Source organism: Piliocolobus tephrosceles, chromosome 6, assembly GCF_002776525.5.
Source record: "Piliocolobus tephrosceles isolate RC106 chromosome 6, ASM277652v3, whole genome shotgun sequence".
Lineage (NCBI taxonomy): Eukaryota > Metazoa > Chordata > Mammalia > Primates > Cercopithecidae > Piliocolobus > Piliocolobus tephrosceles.
Window position 1 is genome coordinate 107,033,580 of NC_045439.1, and position 14,240 is coordinate 107,047,819.

The 14,240-nt window shown below is 44.4% G+C and overlaps 1 protein-coding gene and 1 long non-coding RNA gene across 2 annotated transcripts in view; one reads left to right on the top strand and one right to left on the bottom strand.

Annotated features, from left to right (window-relative positions):
* MYO1E (myosin IE) overlaps window positions 1–14,240 on the top strand; it is a 242,623-nt gene that overhangs the window by 85,998 nt on the left and 142,385 nt on the right. The gene's annotated exons all lie outside the window — the stretch shown is intronic.
* Window positions 1,220–5,809, bottom strand: LOC111553709. Its single transcript, XR_002735037.1, has 3 exons — window positions 5,707–5,809; window positions 2,959–3,016; window positions 1,220–1,256 (listed from the first exon to the last, which is right to left on the bottom strand). It is a non-coding gene; the product is annotated as an uncharacterized LOC111553709 (long non-coding RNA).

Sequence of the window (14,240 nt, forward strand, 5' to 3'; positions counted from 1 at the left end):
TTTATCTTTATATTAAAAACTAAGATGAAATTCAGCTGCTCCCATATTTAGTATTTGGATGAACCCCAGTCTCCTCATGCAGTTTGTTTGCCAGGGGGTCAAGGCTCACAAATGGTATTACTTATTATTTGAGAAATTCAAATTACGTAAATGCCTAGACTCAGCTGATTATTTTATGGTAAGCATCCAAAATAGTACCTTATTTTTTCTTCCCAGAAACAAAAAACTTTTGGTACAGGTTTGCTCGGAGGGACTGGAAGCAGAGAGCTGCACAGTGCTGGACTGGGTGTCAGAAGCCCCGAGTTCTAGTCCTGGTTCCACTCTAGGACGGCCCCATGGACACATCCTTTCACCTCTCTGGCCCTCAGGTCCCTCATCTGTAAAGTAAGAGTTTTGGACTGCTTAATCGATAGGCCAGGCCCTTTCCAGCTACAATATTTTAGGGTTCTGAATGTAAATATAGAAGTATTCTACCCCTTCCTTATCCCTCCCGCTTTGTTGTTTGTTTAAACACCTTACTTTTTTGCCTACAAGGCATCAGTCTGTTGCTTACATGGTCTTTGTCACTGGCTTCCGTTTTGGTTAGCCTGCTGAACTTCCTGTGTGTCTTCTCTGCAGCTACCGTCTGTCTTCTCCTTTTCTGTGGCGGATCCCTATTCTCAGAGAATCCCGTATTCAAATGACTCACATTTATAGGGTCCAATTATACATCACTTGAGCATCATGAAACTTTAAAAGTTCTATATTTTTAGTTGAACCCTGTCTCTCCTATTATCTTCTTATTAGCAAGATGAGATGACAGTACCCAGTCTCTTTCTTGAAATAGCATACATCCAATCAGAGCTGTATTAGTGGCTAGTAGTATCCCAGTTCACTTATTAATAACTAATGCAAAACTTTACTTAGCTGCTACTATGAGCTAGAGTAATATGAAATCTCTATGCATTATCTCATTTAATGCCCTCAAAAGCACTGAATGGGGCTGGGTGTGGCAGCTCACACCTGTAATCCCAACACTTTGGGAGGCCAAGGCAGGAAGATCACTTGAACCCAGGAGTTCGAGACCATCCTGGGCATCGTAGTGAGACCCCCCATCCCTATAAAAAATAAAAAAATTAGCCAGACATGGTAGCACACACCTGTAGTCCCAGCTACACAGTACGCCAAGGCAGAAGGATCTCTTGAACCCAGGATGTCCAGGCTGCGGTGAGCTGTGATTGTACCACTGCACTCCAGCCTGGGGACAGAGCGAGACCCTGCCTCAAAAAAGAAAAGAAAGATTAACAACAGAAAAAGTAATATAATTATTTGCCTAATGTTTGGTGAGTTGGTGAGTGACAGTGGTAGTAGTAGTTGGGTTTAAGTCAAGGAATAACTGTTTGCAAACTGGGAACTGTAAAGAGTGCCTCCGCCCACCATGCAGTCCAAAACCCATCAGGAACATGGCAGCCTTGCTGAGCACCTTCGCTCCGCATCATCGATTGCCATGTATTTGTGTAACTGTCATCTACTTTACAGGTTTTTATTTGACAATAATTTATAATCAATCATTCATTCATTTTCTGATCCACTCCTTCTAGTTGAGAGTTGCAGGTGGCCAGAGTCTGTCCCGGCAGCTCAGGGAGCATGGCAGGAACCGGGCCTGGACAGGACGCCATCCTATCTTAGGGTGCTCACACAGTCCCCCACACTCAGACTGAGACCATGTCAACACCCCAGTGTACTCAACGTGCATGTCTTTGGGATGTGAGAGGAAACCCTCACACACATGGGGAAAGCATGCAGACTCCTCACTGGCTGGACCAGGAATCCTTTTTTCTTCCTCATTATCATTATCACAAAACGGCATCATTCGAGGACCTGCTGTATTGGCTTGCTGTTGAACTTTTAATAAAGATCTAAGCTGATGAAGCAGAGTCTACCTGTTTGTGGTCACCCTAGAAGCATACAACAGTAAGGGTCCTGGTAAGATCAGTGAAGCCGTGCTGATCTTCCAAGTTGGTTTTTATTGCAAATTAATTCCAGAGCTTGCTGATTGAACTTGGGGCTGGGGAGCTGACAGCAACTGCAGGTAGCCCTCGGAAAGTCTGTAGGGAAGGACACATCAATAGAAGATAAGGCTCCCGTCTCTGCGTGCTGCAGTGCTCGCCTTCTGCACACTGGGCTTGCGGTTTGGGTGTGGGTTCTGAGAGACAAGCCCATAGTAGGCCAATTAGAAAACAGTGCCTCCCTTCGTGTCTGTTCTAGGGCTTTTAGTTGAATTATCAAGCTTGTTCTTAATTTTCCCCACCCCTTCTAAATTCCTCAAGCCCAATCCTGTTTTTATCCCACTCCTAAAGTCCAAGGTGTGGATCAGAAGAAACGGCAAGATAGCCCTGCATCCTCTGTCAGGTGATGGAAGGCACTGAGAGGATGAACTTGTTCATGATCACACATTGAGCAGCCCTGAGCCTGCAGGACCCTTGGTGACACTCATCTGCCATGTGGATTAGTGGCTGCTCTTGCGGCTTCTCCCTGAGATGTGCCCACAGGACTCTGATCTCTGCCACCCATGAGCCAGCTGTGGTCTGAGATCTCTGTTTGTAAACATGTCTCATTGATACTAAAGGCCCCTAGACCACTGCCCTTATGGCTACATTTTGCCCCAAGAGGGACATGGTGCCAGTGTGCCATAGATCACAGCAGATCAGGCAAGCCAAGAGTCCAGAAGTGACCATGCCAGAAACAGGCATTCCTCACTTCTGTCTTTGGTTCAGCGTTGGCTAGTGGTTGTTGCATTCAGGGAATGCTCCTTGCCCCTGAGCTTGACTTTTTTTCCTGGACTCAGTATCCCTATAGCACACCCACAACAAAGACTGTGCCCACATCAAGACACCCCTGATCGCATCCAGAGCCTTCCCCACTTAGCACATCCAGACACGGTACCCCTAAGTGAGAGATGATACACCAACACCTTACCTGTGTCACCGCTACTTAAAATCCAACTCTTTCTACTCTTGTGGAGTTTCCACGTTGGCTTTTAAAAGACAGAGATAAGAAAATAATTTCGTCAACCTTATAAAACTTTAAAAAAATTGAGTTCTTATTCAGATATGCCCCAAACATTTTTCAGAAAAAATAAGGCAATCTGAGGAAAGCATAACATGTGAGTAGTTGGTTAACTATGTCAGCATACCTCCAGCATTTTGCATGACTTATAAATAATGCATATTTTGCAAGCAGTATAGGAGAGACTCTTCCAAGGATAGGATAGTCCTGACTTTTTGTCAGACGGTTGATACCAACTCTGCCACAGCCTGCTGATAACTCTTTGCATATTTTTCTTTTTCTCAGAATAGCAGTTAAATTAGGGTTTCTTTCTTCCATGGTAAAGAGTGATAGTTCATATTATGTCACAAGAAATTGTTCAGTTGCCTCCCTGTCTTTATTTATATGCACAGCTGCTGGTATTTCTATCTAGTCTCCTTGCCTCATTACCTTGGCTTCCTAATTCAATTAGAGAAATGTATTGAGAAGCTGCTACTTCAGAGACTATCATTTTCAAACCACAAATTAGGACACAGAGTCTGGTAGGATTTTTGACTTACGAATCTATTAGGCTGGTGCCACTAATGGCAAAACCCGCAATTACTTTTGCACCGATCTGTATGATTAATAAAAATCTTATCAATGGACATGCAAGCACTAATTTGGTATGCATTTAATAGACTGACTTAATTTTTTCTTTTATTTTCTTTTTCTTAAAAAAGTTTTTTTCACTTTTATTTTTAAAATTGATTTCAGCTAATTAATTTTTTTTTTTTTTTTAAAGACAGTGTCTGGTCAGGCGTGGTGGCTCATGCCTGTAATCCCAGCACTTGGGGAGGGAGGCCAAGGTGGGTGGATCACTTGAGGTCAGGACTTCTCTACTAAAAATACAAAAAAAAAAAAAAAAAATTTATAATCAGAGTAGAAGTGAAATGAGCATTTGTCATATTAAGGAATCTCAACCATTTGATTCATATTATTCTATAGCTTGAAATGTCCTTACCTCACTAATGATGTGGTGAAGATTAGCCTGTTACTCTGTTTAAAAAGTTAATTATCCAGGCTGGGCACAGTGGCTCACACCTATAATCCCAGCACTTTGGGAGGCTGAGGCAGGAGGATTGCTCAAGCCCAAGAGTTTGAGACCAGCCTGGGCAACATAGTAGGACCCTGTCTCTTTAAAAAAAAAAATTCTTTTTTTGGTAGAGAAACACAGCCAGGTATGGTATGGTGGTGCACACCAGTAGCCCTAGGTACTGGGGAAGCTGAGGAGGGAGGATTAATTGAGCCCTGGGGGTTGAGGCGGCAGTGAGCTATGTTTGTGCCACAGCACTCCAGCCTGGGTGACAAAGTGAGACCCTGTCTCAAAAAAAAAAAAAAAAGTAATCATCCAGCCTCAAATGTCTGTTACTCTTAACTGGACTACTTACGAGTTTAAGAGTGGGAGAATTGTTTTTAGGGGCAATATCTCTTCCCTTTGACCTCCTGAGTTGGGGGCAAATAGGAACGCTTTGGAAACTTAATTCTTCCTTGGAGCAGACTCTAGGCCCAGGACTCCCATTTACCCCACGATAGCTGCTGCCACAATGCTGCCGTGTACCTATAGCAAACATGTTCTGAGGTAAACCAATGTAGCCTGGAATTTATTCACCCAGCTAGTACAGATTGGGCACTCCCATGCCCCAGGCACCACCCTGCTCGGGGGACATGGCAGGGGGCAGAGGTCATCCCAAGGCTGATCCCAGGGCACAGAACTTTCTCTGTCTTATGCAAGGATGTGCAGAGCCAGGCTGCTCTGTGGGCTTCTAGCTGCAGGGCTTTGTACCAGGTATTCTGTTTACCACGTGGTACTTCTTTTTCTTCTGTTAAAAAAAAGGATAATACAAGTACTTGGTGTGTCATTGGGCAGAAGAAAGAAGTTGATACATGACACATAGTAAACATACAATAAAGCAGTTACTATGAACTTTAGAATTATTGCTGTTTTCAACTGCTGTTACTTTATTATGAGAGGCAGTAGGTACAGTGTTTAAGGGCAGAGATTTGGAGCAGACCGCCTGGGTTTGAAGCCCAGCTGTGGGAGCTGAGCAAGTTACTTAACTTCCCTGTGCTTCATCCAGTTTCCTGCCTTGTGAAGTCGTACGGATTAGATAAGTTATATGTAAAATGTTTAGAGCAGTGTTTGATATGTAATAAGAATTAGCTGTTATGTGAGAATAATAATAATGTATTTCATTCATTCAAGGAATACTTGGGGGTTGCCCATGCCATGCATCCCGGCACTCTACTAGGTCGTGGAGCAGAATAGTGAATGAGACTTGGTCCAGGGGTCAGTTTAATCAGGAAGCCAGGCACTCAAGTAATGCTGTTAGAGGAGACTTCTAAACAAGACGATGCCTGACCTGTGCTGGGTGAGAGTTTAGTAGGCATAGAGTTGGGGGTGAGGTAGGGAGGAGTTCATAGAAGAATACCTAAGCTGGGGGACAATGGGAATTTAGGTACTGAAGATCCCACCTCACACACACACTCTGGAAACACAGAAACAAAGCCCAGTATGATACGCACAGAAAATGGTGTGTTGGGAACCTCAAAGCTGGGAGAAAGCAGGGGTTAGAGATGGACAAGGACAGGTCAGCGAAGCCTTGCTAAGATTTGCACTTCAAACGCATGCACAGTTACCTTGAGGGGTTCCAGACCAGGCTTGTGAAGGCAGCCACTGTCCTCTGACTGCCCGTCTCCCTGGGATGAGGGCAACCAGAGCCCTTTTCGTGCCCTGTAGGATGGATGCCCTGAGTATCTCAGAGAGCCTGGGCTGCCTCCCTCCCCCTCCCCCACCCTCTCCCGCGCCCCTCCCTTTCCCCCTCCTCCCCCTCCCTTTCCCCACCTCCCCGCCTTCCCTCCCTTCCTTTCTCTTCCCTTCCCCTCCCCTCCCCTCCCCTCCCCTCCCCTCCCCTTCTGTCTTCTCTCTTCTCTCCTCTTCTCTTGTTTTCTTTTCTTTTCTTTCTTTAAAAGAAAAGAAAACAAGGGAAGGCGGGAGGATTACGGGGTCAGGAGTTCGAGACCAGTCTGGCCAACATAGTGAAATCCCGTCTTTTCACGGTCTGTCACCCAGGCAATAGTGCAGTGACACAATCACGGCTCACTGCAGCCTTGACCTCCTGGGTTTAAGCGATCCTCCTGCCTCCAGCTCTCGCGAGTAGCCTGGACCACAGGCATGTGCCACCACGCCCAGCTAATGTTTTGATTTTGTGTAGAGACGGGGTCTCGCTATGTTGGCCAGGCTGAGCTACCACACCCAGTCTTCAAAGGGGCTTTTGGTGAGGATCGGAGATAGGAGCCACCATTCTAGGGTTCCTGGAGTTTGTGAGGGAAAGAGGACAGAACCATTCTGGTAGTGCTTGCAGGAAGCACTTCCTGAGACAGAAAAAATACAAAGCAGGTGCTCAAGAGAATTTCCTGCTCAGCCTGAAGACAAGCCCAGACCCTGGGGACTACTGACATGTGCCACCTGTGGCTGGAAGGGTTTTCTGAGGTGGGAGGTCTAGATAGCGCAGGGTCCTTGGGAGCCCTGATGGAAAGTGTGGGGAATTCAGAACACGAACACAGGCCGGGTGTGGTGGCTCACACCTGTAATCCCAGCACTTTGGGAGGCCGAGGCGGGCGGATTATGACGTCAGGAGTTCGAAACCAGTCTGGCCAACATAGTGAAATCCCGTCTTTACCAAAAGTACATAAAAAATTAGTTGGGCGTGGTGGTGTGCGCCTGTAATCCCAGCTACTCGGGAGACTGAGGCAGGAGAATGGTGTGAACCCGGGAGGCGGAGGTTGCAGTGAGCTGAGATCGCACCACTGCACTCTAGCCTGGGTGACAGAATGAGACTCCCTCTCAAAAAAAAAAAAAAAAAAAAAACAAAATTAAAAAAAAGAACACAAACACAGGGTAGGTTCTACTTGTAAGAACAAAACCTAGGCTCTCATCTGCAAACTAAAAGGGAAATCTGGTCTTACCATGTGAGATTTTCCACAGCAGAGTAAAATATGTTTGGGAAATAGAACAGAAGTTATTTAAACTCCCTTTGGCTAGACTTGAAATTGACAAGAAAAGGCCCAATAGAGAATGCCAGTGTGTCCCCAGGTGTGGAACATGGACCTTAACATCAGTATTACAACCCCACATTGGTATATTTTACAATATTTGTCTTTTTGTTTCCCTGTTTTAAACAGGGTCTTGCTTTGTCACCAGGCTGGAGTGCAGTGGTGCAATCATAGCTTACTGCAGCCTTGAACTCCTGGGCTCAAGCAATCCTCCCACCTTTGCTTCCCAAAGCCTTGGGATTACAGGCATGAGCCACTGCACCTGGCTTACAACATTTGTCTTCGTAGCTATTTTTACACATTGAAGAAACAAAATTAGCACACCAAACTAGCACCAGGTTTAATCAAAATTATTAAGGACGGTTTATAGAAAAATTTGAAGCATAGTACTGGTGGAACGTGGATATAGGAAACTTGCTAAAATAGTTGAAAATGACAGGTCTGGGAAAGATTGCAATATGGTATGGTATATGTCAGAAAAGTCATGGAGGCCGGGCGCAGTGGCTCACACCTGTAATCCTAACCCTCTGGGAGGCTGAGGCAGGCAGATCACCTGAGGTCAGGAGTTTGAGACCAGCCTGGCCAACATTGTGAAACCCCGTCTCTACTAAAAATACAAAAATAAACTGGGCGTGGTAGCGCATGCCTGTAGTCCCAGCTATTCAGGAGACTGAGGCAGGAGAATCACTTGAACCAGGGAGGTGGAGGTTGCAGTGAGCCAAGATCACGCCATTGCACTCCAGCCTGGGTGACAGAGCGAGACTCTTTCTCGAAAAAATAAAATAAAAAAGAGAGAAAAGTCATGGGGAAAGTCAGACATGGTAATCCTAGGGCAGACATATCGCATGGAGGGTGGGACACCTTCCTGCTTCAAATGGTGTTAATATTGAAAGAACCTGTAGGTTGAAAGAGGTACAAACTTGAACACGTCTTTACAAAGCGAAGAGGAAGTTACATAAAGACCTTGCTTTGCGACCTGTGGTCTGGCGATGGGTGGCTTCTCTTGGTCAGCATGTCATCCAGAACTCTTGTCCTCATCCTGTAGTGGGTTGGAGGTGGAGATGGGCGGCCTGGCAGCTACAAAAATTTCCACAACAAAGCCTCTAAAACTGAGTGATCATCAACCTCACCAGTAAAGCCACTACACAGTTCCTGACATGAGATTAGTATTTGGTACAATGCTTCCAGAATAATCAAAATTTTTATAATATTTTTTCATCTGTGATGATATTAAACAATGATATTTGAAGAGTAGCTGGCCCTTAGTAAATGTCATGCACCGTAATTCATCACACCTAAGATGCTACTGGTTATAAAAGGAGCATCATTTTATTAACTGCATTGAAAAATTAAAAAAACACTGCCAGTTAAGCTATGACACATCATTGATTATAAGACATCCTTTTTTTTTTTTTTTTGAGATGGAGTTTCACTCTTGTTGCCCAGGCTGAAGTGCAAGGGCGTGATCTCAGCTCACTGCAACCTGCGCCTCCCAGGGTCAAGCAATTCTCCTGACTCAACCTCCAGAGTAGCTGGGATTACAGGCATGTACCACCGTGCCTGGCTAATTTTGTATTTTTAGCAGGAACGGGGTTTCACCTTGTTGGCTAGGCTGGTCTTGAACTCCTGACCTCAAGTGATCTGCCCTCCTTGTCCCCCCCAAAGTGCTGGGATTACAGGCACGAGCTGCTTATAAGACATTATAAGCTGATTATAAGACATCCTAATTTCAGAATGTGAAAATGTGAAAAAAAAAAATGCATCTTAGAGTTGACGGAATACATGAACTGTTCATTTACAACATCTTATCTTTGAACTGTTCATTGATATAGAAAAATGATCTTTTTGAGATTAACATTTCAGGCAGAGAAAGTAAAAGAAAGCCGTTGTGTCTCTTCCTTCTGGGGGCCTATTGTTAAAAAAAAAGAGTTTGCTGTATCTGCAAGCTGGAATAAACAAAAAGAACTGGAGACTTGAGTTGACATGAAATAATAAAAAATATGGAAAACAGTGTCAGACATTTATATATTTCATTCTGCTTAGTGACATTCCTTCACATCCATTATCGTATTTGATCTACTTTTTTTCACAATGAAAACAGCTCTATGTGTGTATATTTTATAGATACACACTCAGTAGAAAAATAAAACCATACAGAAAGTACACTTAGAGACAAACAACCACAACATTTTAACAACTGTATTTTTGTACAGAGATAGTGCATGTAAATACTATCATATGTTCAATCAAAACAAAATTGGGGCTCGTTACCATCCCTTGTTATTTTTAACAAACCTTTTTTTCCTTCTCCTTCTAACTCACTCAACCAATGTTGCTAGCTTGGTGTTCACCTTCCATGTATTGGATCATGTCATCATGTAAAACCAACTCTACCCCTAAAAGGATTGGGGGTGGTTTGATGGTTCGTCTTATTTGATCTTCCCAATGGCCCGGGGGCAGTGTAGTGTTATGAACCCATTTTGCTGAGGAAGGGACAGGCTCCGAGAGGTGGAGTGATTTGTGTGACACTCTGTGGCTAAGTGGCACAGGGTCTTGGCTGGGAGGGCTAGTCTTTGAGAGTTGTCCTTGGCTTTTTTGAGATCAAGTTGGTCACAAATACAACCTTGCAGCCTGAGACAGTCCCAGTTGATGCCTCTTCCTCCAGCTTTATTATTAACAACTCTCTCTTCTGCATCAAAAGTGTCCCAGGTTGAATGGTACATTATATGTTTGCTCTAGTGGTGGCACACTTCTCCAGTGGGGGCCAACACTTCTAGGAAGGTTGATTCTAGACACCACCAAGAGATCACCGGAGCCATGGTAGATCTGGAGCCAGTGTCTACACTTGGACTTAACGATGATATTGGAAGTGAGCTGTGATATAGCAGAAAGAGCAGAGAAAAGGAAGTCAGAAATCCCTGTGTCAAGTCTCAGGATTAAAGGAGACCACGTATGTGAAAATGCTACACCAATAATGAATTTGTGGTATGGTCACATATATTGAAGTGGATGAAACTTTATGAATAAGCACATACTCCATATTCATTGAGTAGTCCCTGCCCCAAGCCTCACATGCCAACCCCCCAGTGCACTTTTCCACCCACACCAAGCAAAGGCAACATGGTGCATTATGACCCCAGGCTTCAGTATCTCCATTTGTAAAATAGTGCAGAAATTATAATACTTGTGTCTTGCAAGTGTTGTGAGAATTAAATGAGATAATTATGTAAAAAGCATTGGCGCATATTTCTGGTTTCAGTACATGTTAGTTCCAATTACCTAGGGGTGTAAGGGAATACAAGTGGTTTGTTGGCTACTGACGACCCTGTCCCCTGCGCACTGTTCCAGAAACACTTTTTCTTTGTATTGTACTCTGTGCACTGAAGTCCAGCACACACATACTCGCTTCAGAGACACATCTTCCCATCACCAAAATATTAGGAGGTTTAAATTTCATAAAGTTGAAATAAAGTGCAAGCCCATTGCTGGTTAGTAGACCAGTTTGCAAGCCCAGTGCTTTATATTAGCAGACAAATATTTTTGGCTGAGTTTTCATAATGTGCAATGGAAATAAATGTTTCTGTCCAGTAAAATGGCAGAAATGTAAAAGGTGGAATTCTAGAATGTCTTAAAATTAAAAGATCAAAGTGTTAGCAGGTAGTTCCTTTCCTGTTATTACTCATGGAGACAGAAAAATCCCATTAAAAAACAAGCTCAGTTCGACTGCAGGCCAGAGTGTTACCCATTGTCCACTGTTCACCATAAGAATATGGTTTATCTGCTTCTCAGGGTGATCCACTTATAACACTGGGGGCATTCTAGTCCCAGGTTTTCCTAAGTCAGATCTGCTGTCCTGTTGTGCTCATGGGCCACCTAAATGGCCCAGACATGATACTATCTTATTGTGCAGACAGCATCTTCCAATCACCTTTCAAACCTGGACTTAGCACAGAATCCAGTCTTAGGACAGTCCTAGCTTTTGACTTTGAGAGCCTGGTCAGTGTCCAACAGCACCCCCGAAAATGCCCAATTATATTGACATTTCTATTTCTTTTAAGATTTTACTAACACATGCTTATGGTTAAAAATTGTAAACTGTACAAAAAGGTCTAAAATGGAAAATAAAAGTTACACTTCTCTTAAAACTCCAGGTGTTCTCCCCAAAAGTACCAACAAAACAATTATAGCACACATGCCTTTTTAAAAAAATTACACAAATTCAGTAATTCCATATCTGTTCCACATATTGACTACTCTTTCAATGAAACAATGTCTTGAAGCTCTTTCCATAGGAGTACATGCAAGTTCCTTTAATGACTGCAAAGTACTCCTTTGCAGAGTGTGCTGTATTCTGATCAGTCCCTTAATGATGCTTCTGTTTCCCTATTACAAACTTTGCTACGGTGAACAACCTTGCATATGTATCTTTTGCAGGTATATCTTGAGGTAATTCCTAAAATATACAGTTGCTGGCTCAAAAAGGATGAGGCTTTGATTTTTTTTTTTTTTTTTTTTTTTTGAGACGGAGTCTCGCTCTTTTGCCAGGCTGGAGTGCAGTGGCCCAATCTCAGCTCACTGCAACCTCCGCCTCCTGGGTTCAAGCGATTCTCCTGCCTCAGCCTGCTGAGTAGCCGGGACTATAGGCGCATGCCACCATGCCCAGCTAAATTTTGTATTTTTAGTAGAAACGGGGTTTCACTATGCTGACCAGGATGGTCGTATCTCTTGAGCTTGTGATCTGCCCACCTCAGCCTCCCAAAGTGCTGAGATTACAGGCATGTGCCACAGCACCTGGCCGAGACTTTGATTGGTATTTAGTCAATTATATTTATATGTTGCTCTGTGTCTCTAAAATTTCAATACTGATTTCCAAATTGCTACCTAACAATACTGTGCGGTATACTCTTTGTAGAAGTTTCTAAGAGTACTGATGGTCACGTCCTCCCCCCTGCCCTGTACGGGGGCCTTGTTGTACTTACACAACACACTCAATTGTCTCTCTTTTCGGGGCATTTGAAGGCATTTGAAGATGGTGGTTACCCAGTATATGGGTAACTCGTCCTTTCTCCCAGATAAATCAAAGAACAGTGCTCCCTGGGACACTAGTGAAGTGTTTGCAAAACCGCTGCTCTGTCGGCCAGGCCTACCCTGGGGCTGTCTCCTGGGCAATGAAGGTGGACTTTCAGGAGAGAATAATCCTCCCTGTGTATGCTGACTCACCTTTGCTCTTCCTGGTCCCCACCCTGGTGAACACACACCAGTTAGTGAGGTTCCACCTTTACAAAAATCAGTCAGGGAATCACCCAGCTGAGGTTCCCAGCCTCAAGGCTGAGTTCTTCCGGTGTGTGAGGGACTCTGGTGTTCGGGTGCCACCTCTTAAATGTTAGCAACAAACCAGGCTATTGTGTGGATAGGGGCGTACCCTACTTTCCAGAACTTGCACATGAATCAGCTGCTTTTTAATAAACTACATCATCCTTAGAAACTGAATGTGGATCTAAGAGTGTCTGTTCTCAATCTCTAATGGAAATTTCTCCCTCATCATTTGTAGGAAGTCTCAGGGGTAAGAGTAACTTTTCATTATTGTTACTACATTCATGTTGTAGCTGGCATGCCCGCCACTGCCCTCCTCCTTTGTACAGTGTGCTGCGCTCACCAGGGGCTGCTGGAAAATGCAGTACCTTGTTGAGTATCCACCTGTTTAAAATGGTACCATTTTTAATGTGGGAAGCAAAAGGGAATTAGTCAAAAATGAAGCTCGCCTGAGAGTCATGAGGTAGTAGCCTTTGCGCTCTGAAGAGAACAGCTGTCCTCACACTGATGAGGAACCATCTCTGCTGCCCCCTCCCAGCACACATGGCAGCCAAACCTGCCCCTGCCTCTCAGCAGGGGTAGAGGAAGAAATGAGGGGCAAAACAGGTATGAAGGGTTAGTTGCTCCAGAGCCCTAATGCATATTCTCACAATTCTAGGGCAGTAGTTTATATCTTAGAACAACTTTCAGCCTCTGCTCCCTAGATCGCAGGATTGTGCATGGTAACGATGCCCCACCACCCTGCCCACTTACTCCCGGGATTCAGCGGCTGTGTGCAGAGGCCCTGTGCCTCTGGACAAGTCACACTAGTACTAAACTCTGTTGTCCCCAACCCAGCAACAGAAAAGGGTTTTTGCTTCACTGTGGGGAACTTTTCAGCTTCCCAGGCTGTGCTGAGAGCCTGCACATCCATGTTTGGTTTCCAGCTTTCCTGACAACCTTATCACCCTCTGTTAGAGCTTCCCAGCTCAGCCCTAGCCCAGCTTTCGTTGATCCACCTTGTCCTTGATGCTCTGGGCAGGTCAGGTTCTCCCAAAGGCTCTGAGGTGCTCCCACCTCCAGGTTCTTTCCTCCCTCCCTTTGCCTCATCTGGGCGGGTTTTTGGACATAGTGAGGAGTGGTCACTAAAGACAGAAGTTATCATTAGGAAACCTTGGGCAGTTTACAGTTTTTCAGCAGTAAAATAGAGATAGTAATACATAGTATGGGGGGAGGGTTGTGAAGGTTGAATGAGTTCACATATGTGACTATAATTGCCTGGCAGAGGGAGGGAGAGATGGGGAAGGGAGACAGTAGTTAGGGAGGGAGGGCAGAAGAAAGAGAGAGCGAGGGGGAGAGGGAGAGAGAGAAACTGATATGTGACCTATTGGATATAAAAAAAGTATCAAATCAAAAATAGCTTTGGTGTTTAGTCTTCAATGCTCAGAAGAGATGGTCATGAATAAAAATTGTATGTCTTTTTTTTTTTTTTTTTTTTTTTGGAGACAGAGTCTCACTGTATCGCCCAGGCTGGAGTGCAGTGGCGTGATCTCAGCTCACTGTTAGCTCCGCCTGCCAGGGTCACGCCATTTTCCTGGCTCAGCCTCCCGAGTAGCTGGGATTACAGGCACACACCACCATGCCCGGCTAATTTTTCTGGTTTTTTTTTTTTTAGTAGTGACGGGATTTCACTATGTTGGTCAAGCTGGTCTCGAACTTCTGACCTTGTGATCTGCCTGCCTCGGCCTCCCAAAGTGCTGGGATTACAGGCATGAGCCATCATACCCAGCCTAAAAATTGTATGTCTTTTTTTTTTTTTTTTTTTG